The sequence below is a fragment of the Epinephelus lanceolatus genome, chromosome 13, assembly GCF_041903045.1.
Source record: "Epinephelus lanceolatus isolate andai-2023 chromosome 13, ASM4190304v1, whole genome shotgun sequence".
Lineage (NCBI taxonomy): Eukaryota > Metazoa > Chordata > Actinopteri > Perciformes > Serranidae > Epinephelus > Epinephelus lanceolatus.
The window spans coordinates 32,600,590-32,607,354 of NC_135746.1; positions in this window are offsets into that span (position 1 = coordinate 32,600,590).

Here is a 6,765-nt window from a genome sequence, read left to right on the forward strand (position 1 = left end):
ATCGAATTTCTAGTAGATCCAATAATGGAGACATACAACAGTTCAAGAATCCAGGCTGCACAGTCCTCTAAATGTGTAAATGTAATAACAGCGACTGGTTAGAAATGTTTGATTTTGGTTAAGAGAGCCATGGGATACATGTCAGACTTCTACATTCATATAAGTGTATATATATTAAACCTGTTAAACTTAATTGACCTGTGCAGCCAAATATAGTTTAAATCCACAGAAATGTATTTTAGATTCCAGTGGAGATCCCAAAGTCCAAAGATACCAAATGTGCCAGGCTAAATGTGTGTGAAATGATGCACAAGACATCTAGAATATTTCCATTTGATGGAGTTATGGAGCCATAAAAATCATGGAGTGAATACTTCACTCAGTGTTAGCATCATACAGCTTTGATAAAGAACTGAAACAAGATGATACAGAAAATATACTGTCAGAGAGACAGTGTGGAACAAGATGATTTAAACAACCCTAATGCTTTAGGGTCACCATATGTTACATTCAGAGCATTAGTATAGCAGCATGCCACTATTTGCTATGTACAGATATAGTGGAGTAATAACATCCTAAGAGGAGAATGAAGTCATGCTCCCTCTGTGTGTGTGTGTGTGTGTGTGTTGTAATCTGAGCCTCTCTGTTTTGTTGTTGTGGTGGCTGGTTCAACCGCATGTGCATGTTTGTGCATCTGAGGCCTTGAGTGTGTATTCCCGGGGCTGGCTCATCATTGCTGCTTTGCACTGCACTCATGCTGCTGGTATTGGGGACGGTGTCATTGCCAAAGTGGAGTGTCCACCCTCCAGTTACCCCTGGTTAACACTGTTAGCTCTGTTGTTGTGTTTAGCACAGTTAGCTGCTTGCTGCGGGCTCAGCCACCTCCATGTTGAGAACCATTTGCAGTTATCCCGTGCCAGACTGAATCATTGATATGCTCTGAATGTGGCATATAGCTCAATTTAAGATGAATAAAGGGGCAAAGAGATTAAAACTACACTGTTTATTAATCTTGTCACTCCAGAGCAGGAAGTGATGGTATAATGCATGATGCGGAAGAAGAAGAAGAAGAAGAAGAAGAAGAGGAAGAAGATGCTGACACTGCGGCTGTAAACCCTGCTGTATGTTATGAAAGCTCTTCCAGGAAAAGAAAAAAATAGAAATATAATGTAAAATTAAATCTAAGAACTGACAGAAAATAACGACGGTGGGTCAAAACAATAAGATACTGAGCCAAAGTGTTGACTTACAAAGTCAAATTACAAAATATCAAGTTGAAATTCAATACCAGCTTGATTAAGTCCAGTTATGACTTTTCAAGTCAAACATTATAATCAACTTTTTAACTTGTCTCGTCCCCGACAGCCAAGTAATAAAATTAGGGTTGAGTAGACGTCAGTATTAGGTTGATGGGTTCACATAGCACAGAAAACTTTTTAAAACTAGTTTGACATAAAGGTCTCAACTTAAGGTCTACTTACTAGATTTTCAGTTGCATCTCATGGTCTTCCTCGGCAGGTGGAACAACTAATTCTGTTTAAAAAAATACATAAGTAAATGAAATAAATAAATACATTTTCACATTTGTGTTAACATTCGTTCACACAAGTTTTGATTTAGGACAATAAAATAAAATGTTAAGACTTGTATTTCAGAGTCTTTTTAAGGAGCTTATCAAAGCAAATATTTAGTCTAAAGTTTAGTAAATGCCATTTTACATATAATATGGATATACAGTACAGGCCAAAAGTTTGGACACACCTTCTCATTCAATGCGTTTTCTTTATTTTCATGACTATTTACATTGTAGATTCTCACTGAAGGCATCAAAACTATGAATGAACACATGTGGAGTTATGTACTTAACAAAAAAAGGTGAAATAACTGAAAACATGTTTTATATTCTAGTTTCTTCAAAATAGCCACCCTTTGCTCTGATTACTGCTTTGCACACTCTTGGCATTCTCTCCATGAGCTTCAAGAGGTAGTCACCTTATCAGGGTTAATTAGTGGAATTTCTTGCTTTATCAATGGGGTTGGGACCATCAGTTGTGTTGTGCAGAAGTCAGGTTAATACACAGCCGACAGCCCTATTGGACAACTGTTAAAATTCATATTATGGCAAGAACCAATCAGCTAACTAAAGAAAAACAAGTGGCCATCATTACTTTAAGAAATGAAGGTCAGTCAGTCCGGAAAATTGCAAAAACTTTAAATGTGTCCCCAAGTGGAGTCGCAAAAACCATCAAGCGCTACAACCAAACTGGCACACATGAGGACCGACCCAGGAAAGGAAGACCAAGAGTCACCTCTGCTTCTGAGGATAAGTTCATCCGAGTTACCAGCCTCAGAAATCGCAAGTTAACAGCAGCTCAGATCAGAGACCAGATGAATGCCACACAGAGTTCTAGCAGCAGACCCATCTCTAGAACAACTGTTAAGAGGAGACTGCGCCAATCAGGCCTTCATGGTCAAATAGCTGCTAGGAAACCACTGCTAAGGAGAGGCAACAAGCAGAAGAGATTTGTTTGGGCCAAGAAACACAAGGAATGGACATTAGACCAGTGGAAATCTGTGCTTTGGTCTGATGAGTCCAAATTTGAGATCTTTGGTTCCAACCGCCGTGTCTTTGTGAGACGCAGAAAAGGTGAACGGATGGATTCCACATGCCTGGTTCCCACTGTGAAGCATGGAGGAGGAGGTGTGATGGTGTGGGGGTGTTTTGCTGGTGACACTGTTGGGGATTTATTCAAAATTGAAGGCACACTGAACCAGCATGGCTACCACAGCATCCTGCAGCGACATGCCATCCCATCCGGTTTGCATTTAGTTGGACGATCATTTATTTTTCAACAGGACAATGACCCCAAACACACCTCCAGGCTGTGTAAGGGCTATTTGACCAAGAAGGAGAGTGATGGAGTGCTGCGGCAGATGACCTGGCCTCCACAGTCACCGGACCTGAACCCAGTCGAGATGGTTTGGGGTGAGCTGGACCGCAGAGTGAAGGCAAAGGGGCCAACAAGTGCTAAACACCTCTGGGAACTCCTTCAAGACTGTTGGAAAACCATTTCAGGTGACTACCTCTTGAAGCTCATGGAGAGAATGCCAAGAGTGTGCAAAGCAGTAATCAGAGCAAAGGGTGGCTATTTTGAAGAAACTAGAATATAAAACATGTTTTCAGTTATTTCACCTTTTTTTGTTAAGTACATAACTCCACATGTGTTCATTCATAGTTTTAATGCCTTCAGTGAGAATCTACAATGTAAATAGTCATGAAAATAAAGAAAACGCATTGAATGAGAAGGTGTGTCCAAACTTTTGGCCTGTACTGTATATATTTATAAGTACAGGAAAATGAATATGTTGTGCAAGAAACAACTATGTAATATCACCGATAAACCATGTAGAGTTCATTATTTTCAGAATTCAGCTTGTGAATGTGTTATGTGTTTCTCACATTGTGGCATCCTCCAGCTCAGTTTTAGTGCAGCTCAGCTGTGGAAATAAATATGTGTGTTGGTGCTCACTAATTTCTCTTTATTTATCATTTCTTCTGACTGTCTCAGCAGTTTTAGCTGAAGTAGGCCAGGCGAGCCTTTTTCAAACATAATATGATTTATTCATGGCTCTAAACACAACATTTGCTCCTGATGAAAGCAAGTTTATGTGTCAAAACATGGGAAACAGTGATACTTTGAGCTCCGTGCTGTTATAAAGTGTGACATCCAGCTTCAGCAGACACAACACAGCTGACATTACAGTCAGTGTGCGGTGTTACATGTCACTCCTGCTGTGATTCACTGATTATAAAGAGGTTTTATAAGAATATTTTCGTGAATAAACACAGCAAAGGAATTTAAAAACATGTTAGCACTTGAAAAATAATCACATCGTTTCATAAAACAATGAGTGAGGCCAAAACAGCTTGCATAATTACACACGCATGCAGAGATTTGGAAGTCATTATGTCCTGCAGTGTTTTTTCTTCTTTCTGGAAATATTCAATCTTACGAAAGTACAGAATATGTTCCCACACAGAGACATAATGATGTTGTGTGAGAGATCATTTTCACATCATCATCTCACAAAGAAATAAAACAGCTGGCGGAGGGCGACACATTCACACACCCACACACTCTGACAGGAGGTCAGTGTAAAACAAGGTGTTGATTCAGAAGGATCAACTCGTCCATTTGTCTTAGATGGAGTAAACAAACAGCATGTCATCTAACTTCTATCTCTCATTAAACTTTTTTGTTTATTTGTTTTGTTTTTCTTCTATGCATATAATTAAAAGATTTTCAGCTTTGGTTCCCCTCAGTGGTAGTTTCAAAGAAGACAACAAGCGGTTCTGGCCTCCAAATATGAACTCTCTTTGGCTTTTCTACTTATCGTTGTCATTTGGTTTTGATAAATGTTACAGTTTAAACAGTAGTTTTTAAAGTTAATTTTAAAAAAAATATTAGTCACACATTATTTCTAAAATGATTATAGTATAAACTCAATTAATTTCAATTTTATTAATTGTCAACTGCAACAGCAAATGCACATTCTCATTCACGGTGGTTTACTGTTTGTTTCTACCAAATATATTTTGCACTGGTCAAGGAGTAGTTAGCGGGTACTCTGGCTTCCTCTCACAGTCCAAAGACAAGACTTTAAATTGCCTGTAGGAGTGAATGGTTGTCTGCCTCTATGTGTCAGCCCTGTGATATTCTGACAAACTGTCAAGGGTGTACCCCGCCTCTCACCCAATGTCCACTGGCACCCTCAAGAGGTTAAGCAGTTGCAGAAAATGAATGAATGAATGTTCTTGGGGAACAATCTTAGAATCACCGATGTTATTACCATTCATCCTCTGGGGACCATGAATATGTGTACCAAGTTTCACAGAAAACCATCCAAAAGTTGTTGAGATATTTTAACTAAGAACGAAATTGTTTAGGAAAAGTCAGAGGATCACCAAAGTCAGGAGGATAAATCGTCTGGGGATCATGACTATCTGGAGTAAATTTTGTACCAACACATGCAGAAGATTATGATATATTTTAGAATGGTGTGAAAATTTTGGCCTGTAGGTGGTGTTAGAGGAAAGAGCAGAGGATCACCAAAATATGAGGGATCTATCCTCTGGGGAACATGAATGTCTGTACAAAATTTCTCGGCAATCCATCCAATATTTATTGTGATATTTCAGTCTGTACCAAAGTGGTGCACCAAATGACAGACCAACATCAACATCCATACAGTCATGTCGCTAACAAAGCAACACTGGAATAATAATTAATGTATTTCCATTTGTTCACCACACCCAGACTTCCTCTTGCACTCACACAGTTACCAAGCGGCTGCCATCATCCCTCTGTTATCTGTAATTTTCCATTAATTTGAACCTCTGCAGACGAACGAGAGAACTGCTGTGTGATAATCATCGCAGTGCTTTAACGGAGGGGAAGGCCATGACTCAATTCACTCTAATGAGCTGCTCCCGCAACTCTGCACATTTCCCTGTGAATTATTATGGACTATGTATAGTACTAGAAACTGTACTGTGCTCTCATCTGAGGTAGGAGCTGGAGCATGGAAAGGGGCTGATGTTTCTGCAAAATTGGACATTGTGGGAATTACTGCTTAATTGCTTTCTTTCCAAGAGTGTGATGAGAAGACTGATATCATCGTGCTGAGTGCTAAAGCCATGAGACAATTAGCTTATCTTAGCATTGAGATTTTAAAACAGTACATATAACACCACCTGCTACATGGATATTATAGGACTTTTGTGCTGAAAGCTTTAGTTAGTTTAAGTCATTTATTAAGAAAAAAAATACCAAATATTTGCAATTTTCTTGCAATTTTCAACTTCTCAAATGTCAGAATCTGCTGCTTTTCACTGTTTGATATCATTGTAAATGTAATATGTTTAGGAATCACTGTTGACTGTTGGTTGGGCCATTAGGCTATACTACTTTTGAAATAATTTAATAGATTAAACAATTGATTTAAAACATTTTAAGTTGATTAAATACCTTTACATGAAAATTAAATGTAAAAAAAAAATACATTTTAGTACTTACAAAGATTCAAAGCAAGCTACAATTCACTTCATGTTGACCCCTGTGTTGCATCTGCATGTCCCAATAATCAATATTTACTATCAGCCAACATATTGCTACAACCCTAGCATATAGGCATTCACAGCATTTTAACTGATTAATCAAAAACAGTAGGCCTACACTTTTCCCTCCATTATATCATCTGATCTTAACTTGCACATAATCATATCACATTGCATATAATCCACAACATTTTAGGATGCCAGGAGGTTAAAATAACTTGTACGTGCAGTCTTACTGCAGACCTGTGGGTGTGGTGACATCATGATACTGATGGTGATTATTCATTTTAATGAGGAACATCGCCATCTAGCTCTGATCACCGTCTCTTCATACAACTGGAGAATGTGAGGGGTGATTTAAAATGTTTATTTACAGCAGGTTGTTTTGTTTAATTGTGTGCTGCTTGTTTTTCTTTTTTTTTTCTTTTTTTCCTGACAGGGTCTTATAATTCCTAAAATATGGCATTAACATTATCTTATTTTACTGCCACATCTTTTTTTTTTTTTAAATCTCCTGCAGTGTAAATTTCTACTTGATTATCAAATTAATAAAGCTAACATACACGTGTGCGTCTTAAACTTGGATTAATAGCTGTCAGAACATAAAAGTTGGCATACACAAACTCCAGGCTTGTGCACAGAGCTGT